General features: G+C 37.7%; 1 long non-coding RNA gene across 1 annotated transcript in view; it reads left to right on the top strand.

Annotated features, from left to right (window-relative positions):
* LOC116591219 overlaps positions 1-13,914 on the top strand; it is a 43,543-nt gene extending 29,629 nt beyond the window's left edge. Inside the window, exon 3 of the long non-coding RNA XR_004285880.1 lies at positions 13,665-13,914. This is a non-coding gene — a long non-coding RNA (uncharacterized LOC116591219). The remainder of the gene's footprint in view (positions 1-13,664) is intronic.
* Positions 13,915-14,460: the final 546 nt, after the last annotated feature.

Below are 14,460 nucleotides of genomic sequence, written 5' to 3'. Positions count from 1 at the left end.
TTCTATTAAGAAATGTATATTTCATGTAAATTTCCCATAAACTGTAAGCCGCAATGACAATAAGAGATAGCTCTCTCTCTCTCCCAGCAAGCTTCATTTCCCTATCAAAAGAGAGCAGTGCTGCAAGGTCTGAGTAGAAGACTCTTACCATTTTTCAGCACCGTCACTCTCTCTTTATGTTTTGTTCATAATGGCAACTGTCTGGCTTGATACATTGGTTCTGATGCTTTCACCTGCTTGTTGTCATTCAGGTGCTAAACGAGGAGGATGAATATGTATAATTCTTTCAAGAGTGCATTAGAATGACCCATCTTGGCATATTTTATGACACATCCCACCAGACCCTGATTATTTTGTGAAGTTGGCATTCCAGTTATACTGGTTGGCTTTTGATAGCTTTTGCCAACTTCCTCTGAGCATATGATTAATCAGTACAATAAAATGGGACACTCTAAAATGCAGGATTGATGCATGGGTGAGGATTTTAAAACTTTCATTCCTTTATCAGTCATTTGAGACAGTTTTAGTGGCTCGTTACCGGAAAGTATTTTAGGAAATTTTCCCTGTTTGATCACTGTGCCAGCATTGTATAGCCTCTCTGGGAAGAAGCAGATCTTCTGATTTTGATCAAGTTTCTTCCTTCCAGAATGAGGATGTAGTGTTTTCTTCTTTGGAATATTGTCAGGTGCCTTTTAATAGAGAGAAACCAATAGTAGCTGGGGAATCTTAGGCCAAATTAGTTCAAAAGGCATCTTGAGAAAGAAGTCTGGGATACAAACTGGAGAAGGCTCTTCTGATTCATCTGCAGCAGGCTATGAGGAAAAGCATATTGAAAATTGGAAATCTGCAATTGTTTTTATTCATTCATTCATTGACCACATTCTTAGTAAGCCCTATATGTCAGAGACTATGAAAGAAATGATGGTAAAAAGTCAATAGAGTCCCTGTCCTTAAGACATACATAGTTTTGTTGTGAAGAAAGATAGGATGAATATATGGAAAATGTGCATTCAGTCTTAGAGCATCACATGAAACACAGTCTTTCTGAGTTTAAGGAATGGAAGAAAAGTGTTCATAGAAATCAACTGTTAATTATTCAGGTCTTAAAACTATTTTACTGGTTAGGGCTGTTTACCCAATCCTGGTATGAACAAGCAACAGTCAAAAGAGTCTTCGACTTAGCACATTTTAAGATGACAAAAAGAGGGTTGTTGTTTGAGTGGCTTCGTTGGTTACACCTCTGACTCTTGATCTCAACTCAGGTCTTAATCTCGGGGTCATGAGTTCAAGCTCTGCATGGGGCTCCACAAAAAAAGATGACAAAAAGAATCTCCCCGAAATCACTTAATTATTAATCTTAAAAAAAAAAAAAAAGTGTGGAGACTCCAACAGGCATACCTAAAGAAAACCAAATCTGAAAGATACATAGTGTATTCTTAACTGAAATTCTAAATTCTTCAGAGGAAAGAAATGATAACTTTTAAACGTAATTTACTTTCATAAATGCCTTAGCAAAGATTCAGACCTTGCATTGATGACCTTAGCCACAAAGAAACAAATGTAGATCAGGCCAGCTCATCATGTAGGAAGACAAAAGTGTGTATGTTATAGAAAAGATGACTTGGTTTGGACCATTATTTTCTTAGTCATATCATTTAAAAGTTATCATTTCCTTCCTCTGAAGAATTTGGACTTTCAGTTAAGAATACACGATGTATCTTTCAGATTTGGTTTTCTTTAGGTATGTCTGTTGGAGTCTCCACACTTTTTTTTTTTAAGATTAATAATTAAGTGATTTTGGGGAGATTCTTTTTGTCATCTTTTTTTGTGGAGCCCCATGCAGAGCTTGAACTCATGACCCCGAGATTAAGACCTGAGTTGAGATCAAGAGTCAGAGGTGTAACCAACGAAGCCACTCAAACAACCCTCTTTTTGTCATCTTAAAAGGTGCTAAGTCAAAGACTCGTTTTAACTGTTGCATGTTCATACCAGGACTGGGTAAACAGCCCTAACCAGTAAGACAGAAATTCTGGTTGCCAGCAGGACTTTTTGTGGAATCCCATCTCACCTGGGAAAGTTAAGTATGACCAAGACAGGGCTAGATCCACTGTGGGTTTTCATTCCTTACAAGGCCTCTTTAGGGAGAGGAGAGGCAAAAGAGGGTTTGTAGGAGTCCAGGAAAAAAATAGAAGAGGACTCAAACATTTCTGAGATTTTAGGACAGTTTGTCATATTTCATTATTTCTCAGAAGAAATAGCAATACTGAAGCGCTGTTGTATGTCTCTTTCCACATCTCTTTGTATTCATCTTCATTCCTACTCTTGGCAACACCAGAGGCTGATTGAACTGGAAGAATTTTAGCTCCCTGTAGTTTCCATCTGTGTCCCCTCAGTGACCCCAAATTAACATACCAAGTAAAAACATATTTGTATATAAAGTGTCAATATGATTCCTCTACCTCCTCTCCTCCAACTGGATTTGGTTCCGAAGCACCTCTTATATAGAAATCTTGAAGACATTCCTGTTTCTTTCATGTTTTTGTTTCTAATCAGAGCAATGAATGAAGACTAGGCAGGATAAACTACAGCAGGTAGAAAGTTACATGCAAGATATATCCATTCTGTGCTCACCTACCCTACCTTCAGTGGATTTCATAGAATTAATTGAGCACAGAGAGCTGCTCAGGAAGGAAAAACAAGTCACCAAAAGGCAAATCTTGTAAGCAATAATGGTAGTCAATGCTTAGTTAGCACTTACTTAATGCAGTTACTGTTCTGTTTGCTTTGGTGTATTTTAGAGTCTTAACCCTTAGCTCATTTAATGCACATTTACACCCTCAGTAAGTGGAGGAGCCAAGATTTGGGCCTAGGTAGTCTGACCCTGGACCCTGGAAAGCAAATTCATTTTCCTCCCACCAACTACTCTAGCAACTCAAAGGGTATCCAGAATAATCACCCTGATTTGTACAATGTCAGTGGCAGTTTCAGCTTTAGGTGATGAGGCACTTTTGGATCCTTTCTCTCAAGACTTTGAACCTGATTCCTCATTTGACGTTTAACAGGGGGTCAGTGCTCATGAAAACTGGTCGTGTTATTGCTGGCTTTCGAGTCTAGGAGTTAGAAGAGGCTCTATTTTCCTAATGTTCTGTGGAACAGGTTGCAAAGTTAAAACAGTTTAGTTGCTGATTTCATAGACCAAGAATTCAGAGAGGAGGCCATTTTGAAAACTAAAAACTCCATGAGGATTACAGGTAGTTAAAAAATATGGAATAGGACCATACATACCTTCACCTTGACCTCCAGGTCCCAATGCCCTCAGATGGGGAGCTCTTTAGCGACAGGGACTAACTCCTTGTTTGTCATGGATGGGTTTGTGAACATGAGATTGAGCATTTCTGCACCTGCTCATATCATGGGGAATCTGAGAATAAGCAGGTCATCTGGGTAGACTTTAAGAGGTAAGATGCCTTTGAATGTTTGATTTCTTATTTTTTCTTTTTCACGCAAAATATAAAATGGAGGTGCCTAAAATTAATACACCATGTTCAAAACAGAAGCTTGGAGAAACCTTTGCTAAGCAAAGGCTGGCTTTCTAAAATGCAAATGCACAGAACTCTAGACAAAGCTGGGAAATAAAAACCCAGACTGCTTTACCCAGTTAAAGTTACATTTTGAAAGAAGTAACCACAATTGGTAAAACATTTTTTTTTTTAAATCTATAGGGAAAAGACATCTGATACCACCTATCCTCAGCTTTCTGGTCTTTTGAGTTTGTTTTCCAAATCTATACACTAAGGCAGCCAAGAATACGGTAGAATGAATGTGTCCAGGGAAGAAATAAGTGCATTGGGGAATTGGATGGAAATGATAAAAATCACTCACACTTCTTTATTGAAATAATTAAATATGAAGTGGAGTGGAGAGTGGCAGATGAATTCTAATAGTAATTGAATTGGCACTTAGGAGTTACCTTATCTGCATTGCCACAATTCAAAACTCCCCACAGTGTTTCCACTCCATCCACATCATATTAATTATGCCTCTCATCCACCATCTTGTTTGTGAGCAAAGTAGTTAGTATGCATCAAGAAACATCCAGCTATCCTAATGGGGTTCAGAAAGCAGTTATTCTATCCCTCATGAAAATGGCATTCATTTCTCTAGCGTGCAAGAAACCGCTAACACACACACCCACTGCCATAGGGGACTTCCCTTTCCTGCTTCATGAAAAGAACAAAGGTTTCTGTTTTGTATAACTCAGATAGATGATCCTGCTTCCTCTATCTGAGAGAAAATCTTAGGGCTTGATTCTTATCAACTCCATCTCCAGAAGTATTTGGCTTTCCACAAGTAAATTTTCTCTTTTAAGTGTGTCTTCACAAATCCAACCTATGGCATGTTGTTCATGCAAAATACTGATATCTTATCTGAAAGTAGATTTTTAAACTACAATTATTCTATGATATTGTTTTAGTATAATTTTTTGCTTCATTTCATGGAGAACATTGTTAGCCCAGATTTTCCAGCCAATTAAATTATTCTGCTTCTGGTTGTCATCCTTTCTCCTTGGATGGGGGGAGTATAATGAAAGTGATTCCTATAGTATACAGATTCTTCTCAACCTAGACTGTATGGACCAGTTTCCTGTTTTGCTTTAGGATTAGCCAGTGGGAAGAGTGGATTTGAGGAGTGAGGATTTTGCTGGCTGGAATCCTAGTTCTCTTGCTGTTCTGCTTGAACAGCTCCAGAAAAAAAAGGTGGGGGGGGGGATTAACTAAGTTTAACCTAAGGCCAATTAGTAAATTAATTGCTAGGGGGAAAAAAAAGAACAAACAGAGATGATGATAGGAAACACTGTGTATGGAACTGACCTATACCCTCACTCACCCCTTTGTCTACATGTGCATAATTTGTCATCTGAAATGACTCTTATTCTTTGTCAAAGTTACTTTACTGGACAACAAAAAATGATGAAGACTTAATTCTTTGAATCAAGATATTGAGAATTCTCTTTATGCAGTAATTTCCCTTTGGGGGGTGTGATGTGATAATCAAGCATTAAACTTTAACCATGAATATTAATTATATTGTCTCTCCAGCCACAGAGCAGGTGACCCAGTAATACTAGGAGAGGAGTCGGAAGGTTTTAGGGGAAGGGTATATTTTGTGATGCATTGCTTCAGAGGTCGGTTTAAGGGAAGAGCATAGCAACTACTGAAAACAAGATAGGCATGAACGTACTGGTTGATTTTTTTCAAGATCAACTTTGTATCCATATTGCTATAATCATGTTATTATAGGTGTCTTTTTCTGCCACTGTTATTTGACTCTTGCTGAATCTTCTTATCTTGTCTATTATCCTTAGTTTCTGTCCAGACTAAGTGAGGATTCAACCAAGAGTAGATTTTTGGTCCCATTTGGGACCCCTAGACATGATTTCCACATTCTGATGTGCAGAGTGTAGAACAGACTGAGAAGCTATGTCTACACTCTTATTCACTGAAATGGATAAGAGGGAGATGTCAGATCGCCCAAATAGGACTTTAGAATGAGAAGCACTGGGGTGCCTGGGTGGCTCAGTGGGTTAAGCCGCTGCCTTCGGCTCAGGTCATGATCTCAGGGTCCTGGGATCGAGGCCCGCATCGGGCTCTCTGCTCAGCAGGGAGCCTGCTTCCCTCTCTCTCTCTCTGCCTGCCTCTCCATCTACTTGTGATTTCTGTCAAATAAATAAATAAAATCTTTAAAAAAAAAAAAAAAAAAAAAAGAATGAGAAGCACTAATTTCAAATTTTAATGATTTTTTAAATTCTAAAATTGTTGCTTAGTGGCGTACTTGGGTGGCCTGTCTGTTAAGCATCTGCCTTCAGCTCAGGTCATGATCCCAGCATACTGGGATCAAGCCGAACATTAGGCTCCCTGGAGCCTGCTTTTCCTTCTCCCTCTGCTCCTCCCGTTGCTTGTGTGCTTGCTCTCTCTTTCTCTTCCCCCCTCTCTGTATCAAATAAACAAATAAAATAAAACAAATCTTTAAAAAATATTTTTTAGTATTTTAAGATAGTTCCAACTATGATGCAGTGTATCAATTTTGGTACTCTTCCACCAAAAGGTCTGATCTGCCCTAAAGTAAAAATGGGATACTGAATTAACCTGTTTGAAAGTCAAATTAGTCAGTTATTTACTAAATCCATATTCTTGCCTATACTTGCAGACATGACAGTAATTGTACAGGCTTCAGAGAGAACAAAACCATAAATGTTGTATAGAATGAAAGATTTAACACCAAATGGTGTGATTAGCTAGTAGAACCACATTGCAAATGGCAGGACAACAGGAAAATCCTTGCAATACTGTGGGAAAAAAAAATTAAGATGGATAAAACATATTAAATCCTACAAATGAGAAAGAAAAAAGTTGTAAGAAAAAAAATCTTAAATTCTAGTGCAGGAAAATCAGCTTAGTGAAAATTGAAAATGCATGTAATAAAACTAATTCAGGCAGGATATTAATCTTGTGTAAAAAAGATAAAAGCATGTTAAAGCCTGATTGTAAAATATTAATGTGCTAAACCATCATAAAACTTCACATATGCCCTTTAGCGATAGTATTGTTAATGATGATAAAAACTTATTTGCAAATTCTTCTTTTATGAAGTCTGGAAACAGAAAAACCTGAAAAACGACTAATGTAGACATCTAGTGTGTGTAGCAGATTGGGAATGCTGAAGGTTGATGAGGTTCAGGGTGACTGGTCTCTTGGCATTTCACTGGGCGACCATATCAAGGGCCCTCTGCAGTGTGGGAGTGAGGTAATTCCGGGTAAACCAAAAGGGTTTATACCTTGATAGAATTGTGGTATTATTAACTCTGATCCTAATTTGTTTTCTGATGGCCCAAGTACACTTGGAATTACACTTACATTGGTCCAATGTGTAAGTAATCTACATTCCTAGTCTTTCTCTTTACACTGAAGCCCCATTTAGCAAAAGAAAAAGGGAATTAATCCTGAGCTATATTCTGCTTTTGTGTTAATATATTACTGGTTCTGAATTGTGGGGCTAGAGTTGCTGAAATTCTGGGGTAGCTCAGGGCACTCTTTTTGTGTCATGGGGGAGGCAACATTATAGAGCAGGAAGACCTGAACTAGACTATGAGTTCACCTGGACTTGTATGCAAATCCTCATCCCACTTAGAACAGGGTACTGATTAGTTTATTGAACCTCTCAGGTTCTTGCTTACTTCCTAGGAAAAACACATACCTATAAAAAAAAGGGATAGTAATCCCTATTCACATGGTTTTGTGAGGGTCTATAAAGATGTTTCTAAAGCTCTGTCATGCTACAAATAATTACAAATGCTCAAATAATTTTTATCAAAATGTTTATTTTTTTATTTTTTTTTATTTTATACATTTTTTTTTAAGATTTTATTTATTTATTTGACAGAGAGAGATTACAAGTAGGCAGAGAGGCAGGCAGAGAGAGAGAGGAGGAAGCAGGCTCCCCGCTGAGCAGAGAGCCCGATGCGGAGCTCGATCCCAGGACCCTGAGATCATGACCTGAGCCGAAGGCAGCGGCTTAACCCACTGAGCCACCCAGGCGCCCCTCAAAATGTTTATTATTGTTGGGTTTTCCTCTACACAGGGTTCTACAGCTGACCTCCCACATAGGATATGTATTCCATTGTGTCAAGATTTATTCATCCACTTCTGTATAACTGGAATGCTTTCCCTCTTCACCTTTGTTTAAGTAAACCCTATTCATGTGTTGATACAAATTTTATCCTACTTTCTCCATGAGGCATTCTCTCACTTAGTGACCAGTCTCTGTACTTTGTTTGTTCTCTGCACTCTGTTACAGTTACCTTCTCTGCATCTCTAGCTGAGTCATGTTTTATTTCCCCCTTGTACTTTTCTCATATCTCACCTTCCTCACAAGTCAATAATCTACTATTTAATTAAGAGATAAGCCTTATTAAAACATGGTTAGCATGAATAAGCTTAAGACATGATCCTATGGTCACGTCATTCTGAATACTATTTGGATTAAGCTGTCAATAAATACAAATTTTATAATATGACAAGATGTTTCTAGATTGGATAAAGAAGCACCATGCTCATCATAGATTAGTAGATAAACAACAACAATAACAGTCAATTGAATGAGGTTTATTTTTCACATTTTCAAATACATTGAAAAATCACATTTTCACATTTTCAAATATTCTGGTTTTGGGAACACACACACGTGCACGCACACACACTCACCCTGATTCAGTTCCCCATTTGATATCATAAATCCATATTTTGATTTCTTCTTGCAGAGGATATATGTTTTCAGATACAGTGAGATTCAGATAATCTGATTCATGATGCCTGAATCCTTCCTTTTGTTTTGTTTTGTTTTGAAGAAATGTTTGGAAGTGAAAGACAAGAAGTATTTAGAAGTGGGAACTATATTAGAGTTCTCTAGAGAAACAGAACCAATAAAATGGATAGATTATGATGATAGGTAGACAGATAGATAGCTGCAAGAGGAGATTTATTATAGGAATTGGCTCACGTGATCATGGATGCTGAGATAGCCCACGATCTGCTGTCTGCAAGCTGGAGACCCAGGAAAATTGTCAGTAGAATTCACCCTCAGTCTGAAGGACTGAGAACCAGAGAAATTGATGTCTAAGGTGTGTGTGGAGGGGGAGATGGGTTTCTCAACTCAAGCAGAAAGAGCACATTCACCCTTCTCCACATTTTTGTTCTATTCAAGCCCTTAGTGGATTCGGTGGTGCCTACCCACACTGGTGAAAGCCATCTGCTTTACTTAGTCTTCACTACCCAATCTAAATGTTAATCTCCCCCAGAGATATTGTCATAGACTTATCCCAAAATCATGTTTTACCAGCTATCTGGGTATCCCAACTCAATTAAATTGAAACATAAAATGAACCATCATAGGAGCCATTACTTATGGCTTATCTAAAGAAGAGATGTTACTGGGGTCCTTGGGTGGTTCAGTTGATTAAGTGACTGCCTTTAGCTTAGGTCATGATCCTGGAGTCCCCGGATCAAGTCCCCGTATCGGGCTCCCTGCTCTGCAGGGAGTCTGCTTCTCCCTCTGCCCCTCTGCCCCTCTGCCCCTCTCATGCTCTCTCTCTTATTTTCTCTCTCTCAAAAAAATAAACAAATAAATAAAACCTAAGGTGGGGGGGAGGGAAGAAGCATTACAAACCATGACACCAGTTAAGTCAGATGTTTGTAGAATGAAGCATATGTGGCATGTCTAAGTGTCTGATCTTTCCAACCCAGTCATAAACACCTCAAGAAGAAAGTTTTTCTTTCACTGGTCCTAACAGAGTGTTTAATGTGTACTATTGATGTCTAGTGGAAAATACTGGTTTAGGAATTTGGAGACCTGAATCCCAGTCCAACCTCATTGCTTACTAAAACCAGTGCAATTGGACAAGCTGCACAATAACATGTAACTTCAGCCTCCTTTTCTATTAGTTGACAGCAATTTTATTTGCCTTGACTAATTCATAAGATCATCCTGAGGCTTACACAAGATATCAAGTCTCTAAGTTCTTCCTAAGTTTTAAAGTCCTATACAGAAACTAAATATTTTTATTGTGATAGCTGACATCCAAAAGTAGTTTTTCTTTATATGGTATTACTATAATGAGGTCAGTGGCCAAACATTTGGTCTCCAGAATAATATTTTATTCATGTTGTAAAAAAGTAAGCAGTTTCTAAAGTACTTCATGTAATTCTAATTGTCGCTTATAGACCCTGAGAATTGAAAATTTAATTTTATACAGTGTTTCATATTGATAAGAAAGAACCCACTTTATCCTCTGAAGAAGAAAACATTTTTTCCCTTCAAACAGCATATCGCTTATAATTCAATATCCAGACTCATTAAAGTTTCTATAAAGGTGAAAGATGGTACACTAGTATTTTCCAAAATCTCTTCTAACATATTTTGAAAAACTGAAAAATTCTAATTAAAACCATTACAATTTTCATTGCTGACATTTTTTTCTATTTGTTTATTTTCTGAAGGTAATAAAATATCTATGACCCTTAATGTCGAAATCTCTTAAAGAATCTCTTCATTGCCCATAGGTGTGTGAAGGCTAATTCCAATGACTAGATTTGCTGAGTATAGTATAGCAAAAAGAAGGGAAATACAAGGGTTTTGATTTTCTTAATCCTAATTGGTAAAGACAGGAGTTAGTGTAAAAACTTTTTTTTCTCCTGGTCACCTTGTATAAAATCCCAGAACCATAACCATGCCAAGTTAATGTGTCAGCCATTTGTGTAAAAAAAGAAAAGAAACATTATTTGCCAGTGCAAGCCAGCCACTCCTATATCAGTGAAAACAACAAATAAAAGAACATAAAATATACTGGAAACAGAAGAAATTGTAAAGCTTGTAAAACATTCGGTCCTTTATCCTCCCCTGTAAGGTCAAACTTCTTAATTATGGAAAATTAAATTTAATGAGATGCTTTGCATTATACAGAAAGCTGGCCTGCAGACCCATCACACCACTAAAGTTTTTTAAGCTAAAGCCATCCATACTTTTTTTTTCTTTAAGTAAAACAAATGGAAACTTCATAGAACTTAATTTACTTGAAATCTCAACATTTAACACTGTTGCTGGCCTCCTTTTTGAAAGACTTTTTTTGACTTTACTGGCATGGTATTCCCCACATCCCTGGTTGTTCCTTTTAGAGACATCCATTTTTCTACCTGAAAATCAAATGTTTATTTTACTGAGGGTTCTGTCCTCTTGGTGAGTTATGTAATACCCCTCTGGGAAATCCCATTTACCATTATATGCTGATGACTCCTAATCCAGTAAAAACTCCTTCTTGAATTTCAGACTAAAAAGCATAACTGCTTTCAGGACATGTGCATTTTCCTGCTCTACTTCAAACTTAACATGTCCAAAAGTTAATTTAAAATCTTTATCAACTCCGGGGCGCCTGGGTGGCTCAGTGGGTTAAGCCGCTGCCTTCGGCTCAGGTCATGATCTCAGAGTCCTGGGATCGAGTCCCACATCAGGCTCTCTGCTCAGCAGGGAGCCTGCTTCCCTCTCTCTCTCTCTGCCAGCCTCTCTACCTACCTGTGATCTCTCTCTGTCAAATAAAATAAAATAAAATCTTAAAAAAAAGGAATCTTTATTAACTCCAAAATCATTGCTTCCTCCTCTGTTCTTCATCTCAATAAATGGTACCATCATCCACCTGGTTGCCCAAGCCAGCAACTTGGTGAATTTTTAGACTATGCTTTTTCCCTCTCTGTCCCATGTCCATGAGGTATCAACTCCCCTTGATTTTCCTACTTGAATAAATCTTTAGTCTCTCTTTGTCTCTGTAGCTTTAATTGTAGGCATATGTAAGTGTTAGTGTCCCAGGAAATGCAGACAATTTGAGGCCCCTCACTCTTTGATATATTCTATCACTCACCTATTTCTCTAGGATTAGAACAAGAGTACTAAAATAATTCCAGTTTAGTTATACAGTTTTTCATGAGGCACTGATTCTCTGCACAAATTTGGAAGGCTAACATAAAATAGCAGCCTAAATTTGAGACTCCTTGAGGCTTGAGGTAAAATCAAATGGCCAGGATACTCTGTACTTACATCCTATTCACTGCCCCTTGCACAAATTTGACCACCGATACTTCTCATTTGAATTGCCACAATAGCTTCCTAATGAGCATTTCTGCCTCTAGATTTATACCTCCATTCTACTCACACTGCAGGTAGATTGATCCATAAGTATTTGAAAATGAAAAACATGAGAATATTTTTGAGAATGTTTCATTTGAGAATAAAACATGAAATGAGAGATTGTAAATATTTAAGAAGTTTTTACCTGTGAAATCTCATCCTCAGATAGGAAAGTTTAGTTACTTCTTATTTACGTGCTTGTAAAAAAAAAATTCTGAAGGCAGAGTGCCCACTAAATATTGGAACTTTTTATCTTTACCACATTATAAAACACTTATTGTCACTTAAAAAATAGTGCCATATACTGCACTATTATTTATTAAGCATTTTATTCTGATAGACCACTAACTTTTTTTCTGTTAGATATATCAACTCTAAAGCTAAGAAGAAAGCAATAATAACAATATTCTTTTAATGGCACCATTTATTACTATTATTATTATTATTATTATTACTGGTATTCTCTTAGTTCTTTCACAAAAAGGGTTACAATTACATCACCTAATCTCCTCCATAAGTCTACATGACATTCCATTTCTTTCCAGTCCAACAAAGGGCACATTTGTGATGGAACTTGTTCCAATTTACTTTGGGTGCAGTCAACTTTACAACCTTTGTGGTTTACCACTTCATGCTCTCCGTGGTTGGCATAGCCTAGATGACATAAAAACCGACCTAGTGATACCCTGAAGAAATATAGCACATAACTTTCTAACCCTGATCCATTTTTTTTATAGGCTGCAACACTAAGTGGTTGACTTCCTGGGCTATATTAATTACATTTAAGCTCTCTTAAATTTCTTACATGACCAAATTTTAACTAAGAAGTTATAATTAGAAGACTCATAAACTGAGCCTACTGTTTTCTTATTCTGAAACTGAAAAAAACAGTATATTCATGGCATTGCTAGGGTTACTCAGGACACATGATTGGCAAATGTGGATGTTGTCCATAATTCTGTCATGATTAAGTAGGTGCACAGTGGTGATAATGTCACCATGAAGAAAATTTGTGTGTGTGTATCAAGACCTATGTGTTTATAAAGATGAAAAAAAAAAACAAAAATAAAATTATAGTCTCAGTCTTCTCAGAAAGTAGACAACATATGGGCATTTACATAATATGTACAGACAGAACTATAATGCAAAACTGAATCTAAACATAAATGTTGCCATTTACTGACTCTTACTATATTCTGAGGATTGACCCAAAGCATCTGTATAGGTAATCACTAATATTCATACACACACAGACACACACACACACACACACAAACAAGCAATGGTTTTCCAGATAAGGAAATGGATGCTTTGCGAAATTAAATAATTTGCCCAAATTGGACCGGGTCAGGATTAAACCCAGGTCCATCTGCCTGTCTGCCCATAACACCTGTGTTGTTTCATAAGTTCCTGGGAAGAGACTACAGAGAAATTTTGTGTGCGTAAAGTGAACTGTATTTATCCCTAGTTGGAGCCACAGGGGAAGGCTTATAATAAGACTTCAGTGTTATTTATGTTGAAAGAGTTAGTGAAGGGTCTGGAAGAAAGTAAATATTCCAGGCAGAAGGAATGGCAAGAAAGACCCCACTATAGTAGGAAAAGGAGGAGTATGTACAGGAGAAGTAAGTGATGTATTTTCCTTGTCGGTTAAGTGCAGGATGGAAAGGGAAGTTGTGGTCAGCTCAGAGGGGGGACTTAATTCAGTCATAGAAGCCATAAACATAGTAGCCATCTATGTCTCTGAGAAGCTTGATTACTGGAACATAATTGTACTCTAGGAAGATTTACCTGGCAACAGAATGCAAATGGATAGGTGTGTGGGAGGGGAGACTGAAAGACAGACCATCGACGTAAAAGGTTATTGAAGCAAGCAGCTAATGACCTGGGCTGGGACAATGGAAGTGGGAAAGCAAAGGAGGGAATGTGTATCAGAGCTGTCTTCCGAACTCCACAGCTGTCTTCTGAACTCCAGAGCTGTCTTCCGAACTCCACAGCCTTGAGAATTGTTATTGCTGATCCTCAAGTAATACATTGTGCTTTGAAGCATGGCCAGTTTAGAAACTGCAAGCCTTGGGAACTGAATGGTTCCATTTAGGTCCAAAGTACTTTTAATTATTGGCCTGCCTTACATTCTAAAAGGAAGGAAAATTTGGAATAAATATTCTTGTGCAGCCTGAGAGGCAATTCACCACTGAAAATGCTTGGTTCTCTATGATGTAGAAAGAGAGAGTTATTAAATGGTATAATCAAACCCCTAGGTGTTTTATTGAGGTCCTGGCATAACCAGTAGGGTGACTTCAATTTCCAGGCTACGGTTTCTCATTTGGAAAATGTGTATAGTAATAATTATCCTCCTTCCCTCTCCTGGCTGTTGTAGGAAATCAGATGAGATAATTAATGTGGAAGTCCTCTAGAAAACACAAAATCCTGTTTGCTTTTAAAGGTAGGGGCTATTTTGTTTATTCCTCTTTGTGGTTCTCATAGAACTGTATTAAACCCCCAGTAGGGGCTAGGAATATCTGTTGAAGGAGTGGTTGCATACAGGAGTTTTGGCAGGAGAATGGCCTTTGTACCAATGTTTTGATGCTGTATGCAATAAATGTGGGCCTATGCTTTGATTCCATGTCATAAGCTTTCACAGGAGGAAGAGGATAGGATGCAGACATAGTGGTGACCGGCTCCATCATAGAAAACATGAAATACAGTGCGGCTTCTACTGGTTCACTTTCT

Source organism: Mustela erminea, chromosome 5 (genome assembly GCF_009829155.1).
Source record: "Mustela erminea isolate mMusErm1 chromosome 5, mMusErm1.Pri, whole genome shotgun sequence".
Classification (NCBI taxonomy): Eukaryota; Metazoa; Chordata; class Mammalia; order Carnivora; family Mustelidae; genus Mustela; species Mustela erminea.
This window is presented reverse-complemented; position numbering and strand designations above follow the sequence as displayed.